The sequence below is a fragment of the Schistocerca cancellata genome, chromosome 5 (assembly GCF_023864275.1).
Source record: "Schistocerca cancellata isolate TAMUIC-IGC-003103 chromosome 5, iqSchCanc2.1, whole genome shotgun sequence".
Lineage (NCBI taxonomy): Eukaryota > Metazoa > Arthropoda > Insecta > Orthoptera > Acrididae > Schistocerca > Schistocerca cancellata.
Genome location: NC_064630.1, coordinates 27,542,814 through 27,561,376, shown reverse-complemented (window position 1 = coordinate 27,561,376; position 18,563 = coordinate 27,542,814). Strand labels below are relative to the sequence as shown.

Sequence of the window (18,563 nt, the reverse complement as noted above, 5' to 3'; positions counted from 1 at the left end):
TCCCGGGGCCTTGTTTCGACTCAGGTCTTTCCGTGCTCTGTCAAACTCTTCACACAGGATCTTATCTCCCACTTCGTCTTCATCTACATCCTCTTCCATTTCCATAATATTATCCTCAAGTACATCGCCCTTGTATAAACACTCTGTATAGTCCTTCCACCTTTCTGCCTTCCCATTTTTGCTTAGAACTGGGTTTCCATCCGAGCTCTTGATATTCATACAAGTGGTTCTCATCTCTCCAAAGGTCTCTTTAATTTTCCTGTAGGCAGTATCTATCTTACCCCTAGTGAGATAAGCCTCTACATCGTTACATTTGTCCTCTAGCCATCCCTGCTTAGCCATTTTGCACTACCTGTCGCTCTCATTTTTGAGACGTTTGTATTCCTTTTTGCCTGCTTCATTTACTGCATTTTTATATTTTCTCCTTTCATCAATTAAATTCAATATTTCTTATGTTACCCAAGGATTTCTATTAGCCCTCGTCTTTTTACCTACTTGATCGTCTGCTGCCTTCACTACTTCATCCCTCAGAGCTACCCATTCTTCTTCTACTGTATTTCTTTCCCCCATTCCTGTCAATTGTTCCCTTAAGTTCTCCCTGAAACTCTCTACAACCTCTGGTTTAGTCAGTTTATCTAGGTCCCATCTCCTTAAATTCCCACCTTTTTGCAGTTTCTTCAATTTTACTCTACAGTTCATAACCAATAGATTGTGGTCAGAGTCCACATCTGCACCTGGAAATGTCTTACAATTTAAAACCTGGTTCCTAAATCTCTGTCTTACCATTATATAATCTATCTGATACCTTTTAGTATGTACAGGATTCTTCCATGTATACAACCTTCTTTTATAATTCTTGAACCAAGTGTTAGCTACGATTAAGTTATGCTCTGTGCAAAATTCTACCAGACGGCTTCCTCTTTCATTTCTTCCCCCCCCCCCCCCCAATCCATATTCACCTACTATGTTTCCTTCTCTCCCTTTTCCTACTCTCGGATTCCAGTCACCCACGACTATTAAATTTTCGTCTCCCTTCACTACCTGAATAATTTCTTTTATCTCATCATACATTTCATCAATTTCTTCATCATCTGCAGAGCTAGTTGGCATATTAACTTGTACTACTGTAGTAGGCATGGGCTTTGTGTCTATCTTGGCCACAATAATGCATTCACTATGCTGTTTGTAGTAGCTTACCCGCACTCCTATTTTTTATTCATTATTAAACCTACTCCTGCATTACCCCTATTTGATTTTGTATTTATAACCCTGTATTCACCTGACCAAAAGTCTTGTTCCTCCTGCCACCGAACTTCACTAATTCCCACTACATCTAACTTTAACCTATCCATTTCCCTTTTTAAATTTTCTAACCTACCCAAGAGGATGCCATCATCATTTAATCATACAGTAAAGCTGCATGCCCTCGGGAAAAAGTACTGCTGTAGTTTCCCCTTGCTTTCAGCCGTTTGCAGTACCAGCACAGCAAGGCCGTTTTGATTAATGTTACAAGGCCAGATCAGTCAATCATCCAGACTGTTGCCCCTGCAACTACTGAAAAGGCTGCTGCCCCTCTTTAGGAACCACACATTTGTCTGGCCTCTCAACAGATACCCCACCGTTGTGGTTGCACCTACAGTACGGCCATCTGTATCGCTGAGGCACACAAGCCTCCCCACCAACGGCAACGTCCATGGTTCATGGGGGGAATAAAAAATAACAATAGAAAAATTTTCGTTTAAAATTCCGTTCTGAGCATCATATGTTAAATTTTTCTTACCATACATGACTATGTAGGCAACTGTATATTTCGGAATTTTATCATTAAAATGGCAAATTATTTCATTGTAGTTTTCTGTGTCACTAACACATTCATTCTCATAGACATATTTATAACAAAAATAGAATAATTCTCAATAAAACTGAAGGGATTTACATTCACATCGTCAATCAGTTGAGTGACTCTCTTAAAATCAAGGAAAGTAACATATGCTTTCAGATAATTATTTGGCTGATCAAGATACCAAAATTAATGACAAAAAACATTTTTTCCATTTTTCTCATAGATATTTTGTAAGTTAACATAATCGTACAGAGAAGAATGAATTAGTTGATTATTTTTTCGATTAGTTTGGAAAAAGCAAAAATAAAGTGAGGCATATAAAATTCTGAACAATTATTGTAATAAGTAATACAAAATTTCTTTTTCCTTCTAATCTGCCTATTTGAACTGTTTGTGATTCAAAGAAAGAAATAGGAATTTTTGGATTTTTTAATTCTTTCTTCTTCTAGCTCTAGAGAACATTATGGTTCATACTTTACAACACGAACACGAATTTTCATAGATTCTACAATTTTACCTTCTTTTGGAAGTGTATCTTTTATTTCAATTCCAGCATCTTTTTTATCAGCCCATCTAAGAATAGTATCTCCAAAACATAAACTCCAAGTAAAAATTACTGTTAAATGTCATTCCATCACTTCCTTATAATGTTTGAAAATTGCACCTAACAAATCTAGTGTAAAGAGTACCCATTTTTCTTACTTTTATCGTACTATTATTAAGGATATGACCTTCCATAATTAACTCATGGGCTATAGTTGAAGTTAATCTCATAAGGACAGATGACAAAATGAATAGATGTTCCATTCTAGAGAAAATATTATTTCCTTTCTTTATAGAGATGACCTCAAACAACTTTGCCACATAGTTACCAATTTATTTTTTATTGTATTCCCCATCATATGATGGATAGTCTGTATCATCAGCTCTGATAATACTAAAACTCATATATAATTGTGCATGATTTCCAATATTTTTATTAATCTCTGTGTTCATATTGGGGACATTTAGATTATTTTTAGTCTTCTCATTCACAGGGAAAGAGTAAAACTGATAACTATCAGTTTTATTCATGATTTAATAATAAAAAATTATTAAGACCTTTCTAAAACAACTGTTACATAAGCACCATCAAATTGTCATTTTCATCAGTAATAGTTATTTCTAAATTTTGAATTTTATCAAAAATATGAGTATTTATAGGATAATGTGGTTCATGAATTATTGGTCCACCAAATCCTGGATTAGTCTTGAATGAGACAATAATATTAGTTTGTCAATGACAATGATCAGTATCATTTTCAAACATCCCCTTAGCCAAATCAAAATTTATATTGATTAATTCAAATGGAATAATTTTAGGAACATGATTAGCAACAATCTTTTCATTAGCTTTAACAATTTTGTTACAAAATCCCAACACACTTCCAATACTATATTTTATATCTATATATAACTTAACATCACTCTCAATTACAACTCTGTTTAAAATTGCATCTGCTTTAATGTGAATATTTGGTTTTTCCAAATGTATAAATTTTTCGAAGATTTTTAAACTATATTGACCAACAGGAATTTCTATCATTTCGCCATCACTATATCACTTATTATTTCTCGATGTAATACTTGGAGTTAAAAAAATTGAATAAAAACCAATCACTGCAACATAACTAAAGCTGTCTTGTATAGGTACAGTTAATCTTTTTTTCAGAACAGATGAATTACCACTCAATTGAAATAATCTCTTCATTTACTATTAAAATGTTTATTTAATTAAATGAATACCGATTGGGAACCAAAAATAAGAATTCCAGAGAAGAAATCAGAAAATAAAAATGTTAAACTTTTACCAAATGTGCAATTGGAGGACCAAGTGGGTGTGGAAAAACAACACTAATGATTGACATTTATATTCTAGCTCCAGTATGTGTGAATTGGAATGAAATTAACAATCTGTACATTTATTCTAAAAGTTTAGATCAACTGGAATATCGACAATTTATAAGATGTGAAAAAATTGAAATTAAGTGTAACAAAAAATTACTACTTTTATTGTAAATAACGAAGAAATTATTCCATTAAATCAATGTCAAGAAAATTCAGTAGATGTATTTAGTGACTTAATTCTTGAAATTCAGGATATAGTTAGAGAACATTTTACTAGATGAAGACATAAAGGACTAAATTGCTGTTATTTGGCTCAAACATATTCAGATTAGTTATTGAGAGATAATCTTAATTTTTTAAAAATCTTTAGACAAAATGACACAAATTTAAATCATATTTATCATGAGTTCATTGGAGGTGATTTACAGTTGGATGATTTTAAAGAAATGTGTAGCAAATGTTGGAATGATCAATTTTGATTTTTTATGAAAGATATGAATAGGAAACCAGATGAAGGTAAGTTCAGAAATAAAATACATTTTATAAATGTTTAATAATTTTTATCTTTAATAAATGGATGCTTTAAAACATAATATTGCATATCTATTAGATCATGATGATGGTGTTTCACCAGAACATATAAATGAATTTAAAAAAGGTTTTGATTATATAATAGAATATGAAAACTTAGAAAAAAATAATGAACATTATACTAATTGCCTGTCATCTGATAAAGAAGCAACAGGAGGTCCAGGTACATGTGGTTACAATTATTTCGATAAGCGCAAAATGAGAATGCATTTACTTACTAATTTTCATAAAAATAAATGTTAAACAAAAACATTGAATGCAAACATTAAACATAAATGTAAATGTTGAACATAAATGTTTAATGTAAAAAATTTTTAATTAATTTTTTCACCTCTCATAAATGAATGCAAATTATGATCTAGAAGTTGTTAAGAAAAGCTAGGTGAAATAGAAGACTAAAAATGGAAGACAACGAATTGGAGGTCGTTGTACAGTATGTAAAATCAAAAGGAGTAAATTTGTCAAAAAAATTTTGTTGGTGAAGGGCGTCCAACAGTGGCCTTTAATATTTGTGAAGAAATCATTAATGAATTACATCAACCAACGAGAAAGAATTTTAAACGAAGAAATGTAATCTCTCTTGGTATTGATGATGAATGGCAAGCTGATCTAGTTGAAATGGATTCTGGTAAATTGAAAGGAATTTCGAAGATAAATTAAGGATATAAATATTTACTGACTGTTTTCGGAGTGTTTCTAAATTTGCTTGGGCTAGTCCAGTTAAAGATAAAACTGGTAAAAATGTAGTTGAGGCATTTGAAAAAAATATCTATCGCTAGAAAGCCAAAAAATTTACAGACATATAATTATAAAGAATTCTATAACAAAGATTTTCAAGCACTGATGAAGAAATATTGCATTAGTTTTTATTCAACATTAAGTGAATTAAAAGCTATTGTTGACAGACTTAACAGAACACTTAAAGAAAAGATGTGGAAAGGATTTGCTCTTCAAATAAATTAGAAGTGGGTTGACATGGTAAAAAATTGATTTGATGAATACAGTATCACAACTATAAAAATAAAACCAATAGAAGTTAATGAGAATAATTTGAGACATGTCTGGGAGGAAGGTCTAGCATCTCAAAAATTTAAAAAAGGAGATAAAGTAAGGATCAGTAAATTTAAAGGACTTTTTGAAAAAGGGTACACAACTAAGTGATCAACAGAAATTTTTGAAACTGAACCAGTTATTCATTCCAATCCAATCACGTGTAAATCTAAAGATATTGTTGGAAATTTTTAAGAACAAGAACTAATGAAAAATTTTCCAGCTGTTTATCTCATTTTGATTCTCAAAATTATTTCATTTTGTGGATAATCTGCTTGTAATTCATTCGAAATAGAATTTACAGAACAGTTCTTGTAACATAATATGGATGTTCCCAAATATGATTTTGCTTGATTGAAATAATCGATTAATGGTTCGAAGAGTGGCATGATTGTCAATAATTCCATTTTTCTCTTGAATTATATCTCTGGTGACATTTACCATATTTCTTATACTTTCAACTTTATTTTGTAAATAATTAATTTTATTTTGTAGTTTATATTCACCTGCTTTTTTAACTTTTCTGCTTCTTCTTTCTGGAAGATAAAATTAGTGAATGAAATCCTGCTTCATTAATAAATTATGTTCTTTTTTCATTATAACTTAGACACATATTGGATAGGGGTTCTAGAAATATCTTCAAATTTGGCTTTATCATCCGCTTTTACATTTAGTCTGATAGCTTGATCAGTATTTTCATACTCAAGGATTTTAGCAATGTCTTTTGCTTTAAACCATGGATTATTATTTTCATCAGTAATCATAAGAACTAGTTTATTATTTTATGTAAGCTTGTTGTTGATGAGGTCAACAATCGACTCCATTTATATAGAATAAAAATATGGTAGATAAAATAAAATTCTATAGCTGGCACATTCAAAATTCGTCATAAACATTTTTCCTCTTCTCATTTATTTCATCAAGAATATTGTTGGATTGGCCACATAATTTCTCAACAAAGTAAGACAGACCGTTGAAGTGCATATTGAATAGTTCTTTTCTTTTGTCTACTCTGTGTATACAAAAATAAGTGTTAAGCATATTCTATACTAATTTGTAATCTGTACATTTGTATTTTCTAACATAAAATATTTTATTGTCTTTACATCTTCCACTATTATAACTGGATAATCTTCCTGAAAGATGACTTTCAGCTAATATGTTATCAACTTTAAAATAGTGTTTTTGGCATATTAGTTACAAATGGCAATGTAAATAATTTGCTCTTTCTTCATCTCGACTATATCAGATACTACATCTTTTAAGTGAAGGCATTCTTTTTCATTTTCTTTTAAGTCTTTAGTCTGTTGTTCAATAACTTTTTGAGACTGAATGGCTTTATGTTCTTCTACATTGTCTGTATAATCACTAAATATTTCTTTAACAGTGATGTAATAATCTCTAATTTCTTTAGCTACTTTAGTTCTTAAACTCATTACAAGATTCTTAAATTTTTTAACATGTAGCAAAATCCATGGTTTTTGAATTAAATTATTTGAAGTTAAAGTTTTTATTTCGTTTTGAATATATTCATATTCTAAAGCCAGTGGACTATCATGTTTGATTTCCTTGTATTCAAGCCCATAATTTGTTAAGGAATTAATTAAATGTCTTTTAAATTGTTTTATATTTCCATAGTTCTCGCTTGAGAACCCTGAAATTCCAAATTTAATAAAGCATAAAATATCATTTGTTATCAAAATACCTATTTTATTAAATAATGGAAAACATATCTTTGGACCATGTTCCTAAACTTAATTCATATTTCTTCTCTTGAATGAATTGAAAAATATTCCACGTGGGTGAAGCTGATATCGATAGATTTGCCTACATTTATATAGAATAATATTTTAATAATATTTTAAATTTTTTAATCTTGTAAATGTGACCAATGTATGGAATGAATTTAAATTTGACATTTTTGTCGATACAAATAATAAACCACAAGAGAGTCAAGTTGTATGCAATATTTGTAATGAATATTTAAAACTTCTTTAACTATAGCACATTTGAGAAGGTGGAATCATGATGTAAAATTAAGTGATATAGAAATATGAGGGGAAATAGAAAACTCAGATTCTCTCTTTTCTATGACTGTAAAAGTAATAGCAAATCATAATTTTAAATATAAATAATTTACCAAAAAATTGCAATATGACATTATAGTGTACTCATAATTTTTAACAGTTTTTCACTCTATAACCAAAAAGTTAGACATCGGAGAACATAAGAAAAGGAAAGTGATTAATTTATTCTATTTGTTTAACAAATGTGGTATGAATGTTTTTCTTTACATTAGAAGATATAGATAAATTATTTAATTTTTAATGTGCACATCATATCATAATTTTCTAGAACAACTGTTTTATCATAGTGAAATGAGAATTATTTCTTAACCTGTTTGATGAATAAATTTTACTATCAACATGTATAGTTATCTGATTGTACTCTAACAGTATCTCTCTATTAGTCTTATCATAGATTCACCTTTCAACTTTGGAATATTCTGGTAATTTAATATGAATCCTTTTGCTTTCAATGCAGAACTTTCATCGTTTTTCTCATAATAATAACTATTTGGTCCAGTCAAAGCCTAATTTGCAATCCATTTATTATCTTCTAACTCATCTGGCCATTCACCCAATTTACAGCCTTTCTCTAAATTGACTTTGACATCATCAATATATACTACAGAATCTATGTCATACAATCAGTATCATACAATCTAAGTCTCGCATTTGATGTAGTGAATGGATAAATGAACATTTTTGTGGCTACATTGTTTTCCACATAATAATCCTAAAAATTGTACCTCATTTGTGCTATGTGTTTTTGCATGCAAATTATCTAGTGTCTCATAAAGTTGCTGTAAATCTGTGACACACTCAGTTTTACTCATATTTTCTGTTTGCCCAAATTTTCCTCACAATGAATAAGACATACCTGAGCAACATCTTGCATACCAGGATTTTCCTTTATTCTGTCACAATCCAAGTCAATATCCAATTTCTCTTCAACTGTTTTGATATACTCTTCATCACGTTCAAAATTAAGTGGACTGGTTTCTATTTTTATTTTCAAAAAGTTTTTCATGTGATTTTTAAACATATTAGATTACTTCTAAAATCCCATACTTCATAGACATCTAAAATATTTTATCCCTTTTCTACAACCAACTTTTCTTCATCTGTTACCCAAGATCCAATAAAACTTCTTCCTTCATCGCTGTGATTGCATTTACTTATTTTTTCTTCTGAACATTTGACACATAAAAGAAATAGTAGTTTTTCATTTATTCTTACAGGAAAAACAGGGTGATACAATCCTCAAGGCGCCAATACTTTACATTTTATAAATCTATACTATTTTTAGTATAATATCTGTGGACTACATATTCTAGTTTCATGTTGCTCAGGATAATAATCATAATATTGTACAGTTAGATTAAGGCTGCATATATCATCATGACCTATTTTTGTGTTGACACCATCAGCTTTAGCTCTTAATTTTATTGCATTTGTTTGACCTCCATAAAAAACAACTCTTGGATTCGATGGTTCAACAACTTCTGGTAACTGTTTCAATTTTTTAAGTTTTTTATACTCTGCTGAGTTAAGCCAGTCACATTCCCACATCTCTACTAAATTGTATCCAGCATTTTGTATTTCTGTGCTTCTTGTTAATGTCTTTTCAATAAGGTCATCCATTGTTTCTTTATTTTTATTGTTAATCATCTCACTTTTAAAACATTTTTACAACCATGCCAGAAAGAACAACAGTATTGGTAAAGAGTATTGGTTGCTTTATCAAATCCATCTACTTTTGCACCAGGTATTGTTACTTCACCGCCATTAAGAGCATGTGAGATATTGTTATTGTTTCAGCTGTTTAACCAGGCTATGTATTCTTTACTATAATTCCCTTTCTGTTCTTTATCCAAAACAACAATTATATTTTCAGGTAAAGATTTAGATCTGTAAACAGCCATGCAAACTCCAGCAGTGTTTAAATAACAAAACAGGTCTATATTAGCTATTTCTAGAAACTGTTTTCTCAGTTCTAAACAACCTCTCCTCAAAATATCTACATCAGAATTACAGTATTCCTTAATTTCTTTCTGCATATTGAGCACATAATTTTCTTTAACTCTTGACCTGTGCCGTTTGAGAAATGCTTCTCAATCTTTTGGCTTGACAATATCAACACAATAATACTGAGCATCTGGAATATGTCCTATGTAATTTTCATTTTCTTGTGTATTGAGCAAATGAGGGAAGTAGTCTTCCTTCAATTCTTTCAAATCAAAAGTTATTGGAAAACTACTAATAGGACCTAGGACAAAGTTACTGCTATCTTTAATTTTTATGCCTATCTGTTTGATCTCCAACATCAGTTTAGTTCCTGTGTAGATGATATATGGCTTTATTGTATTTTCAACACAGTGCTTCAAAATAAATTGGGAATTGTAACCTTTTGTATAGTGAGCTATGAATGTGTGGTAACTGTTTTTTCAGATATCATCCAACAACAGAATTCATCATTTGTCTTAAATTTATAAAAAGTATCTCCATTAAAACTGTGAACAGTTATGAGATTTGGAATATGTGTTCCACTTTCTTGAGTTGCTTCAGAGTCAAAACACACGTAACTCTCAGTATACATGCAGTTCACCCTCTTAGGAAATCCATCTTCACAGCATTTAAACTGTTTACCAGCAACTATTTTATTGCATTCAAAGCACTGGTAAACATAATAATTTTGGAATTCTCTATTAACATAACAACCTTCTTCATTACAATTTGAGCAACCTCATACTATAAAATCCTTACTAAATTTTCTTTCACAGATACCTCCTTTCGCAATTTGTATTGCCTGTAACATTTATGATTTCCAGTTTTCACTACTTGTTTATAATTCCTGCGAAGTTCAAAGCCACATTTATGTTCTTTAGATCTCAAACTAATCTTTCTGCATCCTTCACATTTATAAGCTGTATCACAAACTTCTTCGTGATTTTTGAAGCATTATTCATTGTAACAGTATCTGTTGCACTTTTCACAAATAGTCTTGTTTTCTACACTTTCATATTCTGCCCTTTTGAATAATATGCAAAGTTTCCTCTATTTTACATCTGTGTTGGTCCTTGTTGTTATATGGTTTGTTGCATATGTTACAGAAATACATTGATTCTAGGAAAACTGTCATATTGTTAATTACATAAATATAGTTGTGATCTTTATACAGATATATCTTTATTTCTTTCTCAGGACGACTATAGATAACTGAATTGAAATTCTCAGTACATACAACATTTATTTGAAGATCCAACAATTATTCAACATTTCTAATGTCATCTAGAGTAAACCCTTCTTCATTGTATTCACCCAACTGATTACATAATGTCAGTTAGCTCTATTTGTAATCTCTGTTTATCTCCTACTCCGATTTTCTTAATCTGATTTGTAGTTAGTTCTCCACTAAAAATGTTATTTGTATGGTATGTTAATGCCACAATTACTGCACTAGGACAACACAAATTATCATTGTTATTAATTCCTGTGATACATGTTTTAGTCTTTCTGTCTTCAGCTACATTTATTATTTTTTTTACCTCAACCACCTAGGCCTCTAGGAACAGCTATCATCTGAATGTTAAATGAGGTATCTAATATATCAACAGTCTCATCAGATGTCAACATATCTCTCATTTTATTGCACAAAACTTGAACAGATTCTCGAGTCTTATCTGATGCTTTATATGCTGTGGAAATTGGATAAAACGTTTTTGAATTGTTGCTTGTTATTATCAACTTATCTTCTTTCCTGAAATTAGTTGTCTTTTTAGCTATCAACCATAGAATCGAGTACTTTCGCTATATAACCTGTTTATCACTGACAGTACTGACATCATTAAAAACGATTTTGTAGCCAGCAGACCAAGCTTTAAATTTTTCATTAAATCTCAGTCTTATTTCTTTAATCTCAGATAAATGCTTTTTAGTTGTCTCAGTCTCTTTTTCTTGCTCAAATAGTTTGCTACTGAATGAATACATTTCATTTAGTCTCACAATTTTTTCTTGTCTCAGTGGCCAAGCTTTTTCAATAACACCATCTTCAAATCTGTAAAATAATTTATATTAGGTATTCATTTTGGCCTTAATCTAGTTTTCTGGAATAATTATGGATGAAATTGAAACTCCTGTAACCCAATAGCATTAACTAACTTTGATTTCTTTAATTTACTGTATGCATTAATACCAAGATTTTTAGCTCTAGCATTGCATTCACTTACTTTCAAATTCTCTAGAGTCCTTGTAGGAGGAGGTAAATTATTTGAACCGATTAAATAAATTAAATCATCTTTTCTAAATGTGCTATAAACTTTTAAATTATTCCTTCTCGAATAATCACGAATTTGAGCGACTGAAAATCTCTCACTGAGGATTCCATTCTATTCTCTTTTATTAGGAAAATTTTTTCATTAGAATTTTGAAAAATTTGCGGAAGTCAATTATGTGAAATAATTAAATTAATTAAATCATCTTTTCTAAATCTGCTGTAAACTTGTAAATTATTCCTTCTGCAATAATCACGAAGTTGGGTGATAGTAAACTCTCTCAGAGAGGCTTCCACTTACTTAAGAACAGAAAACATTAGCTTAGCAAAATGTAGTGATTTCATTGTCAGTTATTCTAATGTGTCTATATGTCTGAAAATGTTCATTGAGACCACTTTTAACTATTTCTTTTCCACACTTGCACACTATTTTTTTTCGCATATCTTCTTGTTGACAAATCTTACATCTACTTGAGAGCTTGTGCCTAGATGTATGACTTCAGTAAAAACAACTCAAATCTTTAATTTCTTCACAACCAATACATTATTTACAATGTGGTTAACTATGTTTTTCTCTATTTAACTACTGCTGATTGTAAAAACAAAGAAAATTTTTCATGTCCTTAAATTTTTCCAACGGATTCTTACAATTTGGTATGAACTGTTTAAAATGTTCTTTTTTCGTATTATATGTATTTCTTCTAAGCATTTTGTAGCATTCCTTACACATATGTGAATGTTTATCCTTTGTATATTTAAATGAATTAAAACCAGAATGAGATTTTCACTCTGCAGCGGAGTGTGCACTGATATGAAACTTCCTGGCAGATCAAAACTGTGTGCTGGACCGAGACTCGAACTCGGGACCTTTGAATTTCGCGGGCAACTGCTCTACTAACTGAGCTACACAGCTACACAAGCACGACTCAAACCCCGTCCTCAAAGCTTCAGTGCTGCCAGTACCTCGCCTCCTACCTTCCAAACTTTACAGAAGCTTACCTGCGAACCTTGCAGAACTAGCACTCCTGAAAGAAAGGATATGGCAGAGACATGGCTTAGCCATAGCCTGGGGCGTGTTTCCAGAATGAGATTTTCACTCTGCAGCAAAGTGTGCGCTGCTATGAAACTTCCTGGCAGATCAAAACTGTGTACAGGACCGAGACTCGAACTCGGGACCTTCGCCTTTCACGGGCAAGTACCAATTGAGTTTTGATCTGCCAGGAAGTTTCTTATCAGCGCACACTCTGCTGCAGAGCAAACATCTCATTCTGGAAACATCCCCCCCGGCTGTGGCTAACCCATGTCTCCGCCATATCCTTTCTTTGAGGAGTGCTAGTTCTGCAAGTTTCGCAGAAGAGCTTCTGTAAAGTTTGGAAGGTAGGAGACAAGGTACTGGCAGAACTGAAGCTGTGAGGACGGGGCGTGAGTCGTCCTTGGGTAGCTCAGTTGGTAGAGCACTTGCCCGCGAAAGGCAAAGTTCCTGAGTTCGAGTCTCGGTCCGGCACACAGTTTTGATCTGCCAGGAAGTTTCATAAGTGAATCAAAGTTATCAGTTGACTTCTCCACTTCACATTTCTTAGACTTCTTCTACACTTCCATTTATTGAGACAATTTTTTCATTAGATTAATTAAAAATATTCCTTAATAAATGAATCCGCTTTCTTGTTGCTGTGGTATAGACAGTTGTATAGGTAAAATATTTACACTCTTAATTTTCTTCCTATCACTAGTATTTTTACTGTGTATTTTTTATCTCAGTTATGAGTTTGCAGTACAATACGTACTTCATGAAAAAGAAATTGTAATCATAATGACGCACTATTAAGGATATTTTAGATATAATTCCAGGCTCTAAATATTTAGCGCATGGAAAATTAACAGAGTGCTTTAGAATTTTAGTGGCCAGCATAACAGCAACTTAAAACATTAAACAAATAAAATGGGGTTTTAAAAAAGTAAGGAATTTCACGTTCCTTGAATTCGAGGGCCTAAATTTTTAGCCTGTGGATTTTTAAAAGGAATTCCAGAGTCCAAATATTTGGACATTGGAATTTTAAGAAGAAATAAAGCCTATTATCCCGAATATCTCAAACCAAATGATAGTCCATATACAGAGTGCTATTGAGTTTTAATTTATCTACTGCATTTTTATTCTATATAAATGTATACTCTACTGAAGAAGCTGAATAATACAAGCAGTTCTTCTAGTGAGCTAGGAGTAAATGAACTGTATTACATTACTGATTTTGAACATTTAAAAACTAGATATGGGGAGAAAATTTGTATGGAGCTTGATAATAAATTTAATTTTTTTACTAGGCAGGTTTAACAAAATAATTAGTAACTAGGATTTTCAATTTTTTGGAGATGGTAATGTGAAACTAAAGTATAAAGGAATGAAGAGAACTAAAAATAATTATGATGCATTTCACAATCTGGAGTTCATTGTGTGGATTTAATTTTTTATATCTTATTTTTATGGTGGGTTGGGTTTGCTCAGTAAATAATCCCCTAGTGCGGTCAACCTATCGACTTACAAGAAAATAGAAAATGTCAGTAAATAATCCCCTAGTGCACCCAACCTACCCACTTCTACTATCATCGTGGAGAATGCAGCCAATGAGATGTAATCATGCGGCTTCTTCATTCCAATAATTTATAGAGTGTACTGTTGTACTCAGTTGAATCTATGTTCGAAAGTCCATTTAGTCATCCTGTTAGCTGCAGGAAAGGACAATCAAGATTGCACTTCTATACATTTTAAAGTAATGACAGGAAAATAAAACATTTTATTGCACAGTGGGGATTTCCAGGCGTACTTCTTTTTACATTTTTATACCTCTCTGTAGTTATCACTTTGTTGCCGTCGGCCTCTGATTCACGACAACTACAGAACTGAGTCAGCTATACGCTGTGCAGGTAGTTATGTAAAAAGGCGAGCATACTGCAGTGCAGATAATGCCCTTTATGCCATTTCTGGTATGGTTCATTTATCTGTCCGATATCCTGCGTGCCAACTGGCATCACACAACTGTGTCTCCTCCAACGTTTGGACATGCAGACGCTCTCATTTTCGGTGATCGAAGAATCACAGTCAAACATTTCGCTGCTCAGCTGGACGTCTCTGTGGGTGGTGTTGACACACTCGCCAACCATTTGGGTTACTCACAGGTGCGGGGAACTGCTTGTGTTATGAGGCTGACTGTGACAATTTTTTTCTTAAAAATCGTCATCAGCGATGAAAGATGAGTTCAGTGCTTTGAACGAAAAGCAGAACTCCAATCCCTGCAGTGGCGCCACACCACCTCTTCTCTGAAGTAAAGTTCAGAGCCGCACCCTCGGCCAGCAAAGTGATGGCGACCGTCTTCTGTGACTCTGAAGGGGTTGTTCTGTTAGTACTGCCTTCATTGTGCAACGATCAACTCTGAAGTGTACTGTGCTACATTCAGGAAATTGACTTTAGCGTGATCGTCGCCACAAAAATCCAAACGAACTTCTCTGTGACAATGCAAGGCCTCACACATATTTGCACACCCAAAAGGTGCTCACAAAACTTCATTGGACTGTTCTTTCTCTTCCATTCTTTGCTCGACCTCGGGCTCGCCTACAAGGAACGTGTCTTGTATTTCGAAGCCATCGTTCAAGATGTTCAAATGACCGTGGATCATACACCCAGAAGTACTGAGGCAGTGGTCTGTAACTGTCCTGCTTCTTGACTTCCAAAACCTGTACAAGACAGGGTCCAAACGACATCTCCGTGCTTTCACGATGCAAACATCGCCAAAATACTACGATCCGTTAGCAACGAAAACACAACATATTTGACAAATCATGTGTCTGATTCGCAACTTCTCGTCACTAATGCATCAGGATCTCATTCGAAATAAGAACTATGCCTTTCCCTTACAGAAAACGGAATTTTTGGGTTCAATGAATGATAGTAATGGTTGTCGTAACATGGATGAGGAACATCCTTTTATTTTGTCTTTTTCACCGCTGCACGCCTACGAGGGTATTCGGTAAGTAATGCAACACATTTTTTTGCTGAAAGCAGCTTAGTTTTATTCAGGATTCGAGTACAACATATTATTCCTCACTCGTTTGTCTACAGAACCATGTTTTTCAAAGTAAACTCCATTCAATGCGACGGCCTTACGGCACCTTTCTGGGAGGGACTGTACGCTCGAATGGTATCACTGTACTGGGCGGTGTCGGACCCATCGTCATTCTGTATCAATAGCCTCCCCATCATCCACGTAGTGCTACGAGCGGAGTAAATTCTTCATTGGTCTAAGCAGATAGAAGTCTGAAGGTGCGAGATCCAGGCTGAGGGATGAATGAGGAAGAACAGTCCAATGAAGTTTTGTAAGCACCTCTCGGGTGCGCAGACATGTGTAAGGCCTTGTGTTGTCATACGGAAGGAGAAGTTCGTTTGTATTTCTGTGGCGACGAACACGCTGAGGTCGTTTCTTCAATTTACTGAGGGTAGCACAGTCACTTCAGAGTTTATCGTTGTGCTATAAAGGAACTACAAACAGAACAACTCCTTCAGTGTCCCAGAGGACGGTCGCCATTTCTTTACCGGCCGAGGGTGCGGCTTTGGACTCTTTCTTCAGAGAAGAGGTGGTATGGTGTCACTTGATGGATTGGCGTTTTGTTGCGGTTCAAAGTGATGAACTCATGTTTCGTCACCAGCGACGATTTTCAACAAAAAACAGTCACGATCAGCCTCGTAATGCGCAAGCAAGTGCACACAGATGGTCCTTCATTGCTCTTCCTGGTCTTCTGTGAGGCGGAGAGGAACTCAGCGGGCACACACCTTTGAGGACCCCAACTCTCAGCACTATCAACAGAAACGTCCAGCTGAGCAGCGAAATGTTTGATTGTGATCCTCGATCACCTAGAATGAGAGTGTCCGCACGTTACAACGTTGTCAGAGACACAGCTGTGTACGGCCGTCCTGCACGCGGGAGATCAGACAGGTTTACGTGACCTTGTTGTGACGATGACAGACACCTCGCCCAATAACACGCCGTGCCTTTGTTCACTACATGGGCCCTGTAGGCATTCTACAAGTGCTATGGATGTTTGCGATGCTCTGGTTTTCCGCCAAAAGAAACTCAGCGACAGATCTCTACTTGGAACGCACCTGCGTTAGACACGCAATTTTGAAGGCTATATACGGCGCCGCCACCTACTGGAATTTTGAGAAAGTATAGCGGCTGAAACGGGAATATTCCACGATGTCCTACAACAAATTCAGTACTTTTCCAGACGAAACTGGCCGAGAAAAAAATGTGTTGTATTACTTACTGAAACGCCCTTGTACATCTGGGTGGCCATTTTCAAATGTGTGAAATACATACCAGATGTAACACTGTTAAGATATAAATAGAAAACAACCAACAGTGGTTTAATGAACAGAACTAAAATAAAAATGAAATAAAACAAAACATAATTTGCATGGCATAACCCATCAAACCGACACATTTGGAATAAAGTCAAAACCTGCATTCATCGTACTTTATTATAATGCAGTTTCATAGTTTGTGTGAGGTGCCAGTTGAACTACTTAGCACACCCTAGGATCACTATGAGCCAAGCAGAAACCTCTTACTAAGGTTTCGACAAATATTTCAACTGGCTCCGCTGGGCTGAATGGTTGCTCCCACACTACGTGGCTTCATGTTCTCCGCTGTCTTGCAGAGTTTTACCTCTGTTAAAAAGGGATCTAGATATTAAATTAAAAGCACGTTATGGAACAGTTTGAGAATAAAGTGTCATATAACACATAAAATATTATTAACAAGTGCTCAGCAAACAATAAGCGAATAACGTAAATAAGTTTACAGTATTATCTAAATTGAAGACAAACAACATGAGACCAAGTGTTTGTGGAATAGCTTTGATGTTACTTACCTTCTGCGGGTAAAACAGCGTATTGGGCTAAGCACTAGGCCGCCTTCTCATGACCTCACCCTCCGTGCCCAGCTACTAAACTGTACTTGTGTTGACAGCAGATGATCCGTAGAATTTGCACGTGCGTTCCCCATAGTTTGTTTCTGCTGTGAGAAATTCAATGACGGCACGTTGCTTGTAACGTACGTCAACTACAGAGGCAATTTTGAAACTGTCCTGCAGCTACGCTATCTGTCGGAAGTGACGGAAACTTGGCGCGCTCATTCAGGACACTTCAAATAATTCATACGTAACGTTTCGCATTCTTTGCATTGTTTTCGGCCGAGAAAAAAAAATGTGGTGCATTACTTTCTGGGCAACCCTTGTATATCTTTATATGTGTCTAAACGTTGCGTTACAGTAAAATGCAGAAGTTTGAAGTAAATCGTAGAGGGACATATTGAAGTTTTTGGTAACACTATGAAGAACTTTCGGAGATTAACGATTTCGAACAAGTCAAAATTTACATTTTTATTTATACAGATTTTCTGAACTTTCTTTGTGATTGTGTGGAGTTTTGTATTTGGTATTAACCTCTCTATTTGTTCCCACACATGCTACGAAAAAGGGAATCTATTTTTAGAGAGTATCTAAAGAATACTTTCTACATATTGAGGTTTTTGGTAACACTATGAAGAGCATTCCCGAGATTAACGATTTCGAGCAAGTGAAAATTTATATTTTTATTTATACAGAGTATGCTGAACGTTCTTTCTGATTGTGTGGAGTTTTGTACTTGGTATTACCCTCTCTATTTGTTCCCATACGGGCTACGAAAAAGGGCATCTATTTTTAGAGAATATATAAAGAATACTTTCTACTGTGATTTACGTTTTTCCTTTACTAGACACAGAGCATATTTTATTTTAAAAATTCGTTCATCGTTTGAGATTTAAAC

General features: G+C 33.8%; 1 protein-coding gene across 1 annotated transcript in view; it reads left to right on the top strand.

Annotated features, from left to right (window-relative positions):
* Positions 1 to 18,563, top strand: part of LOC126187875 (putative fatty acyl-CoA reductase CG5065) — a 483,618-nt gene that overhangs the window by 399,507 nt on the left and 65,548 nt on the right. The window lies entirely within an intron of this gene.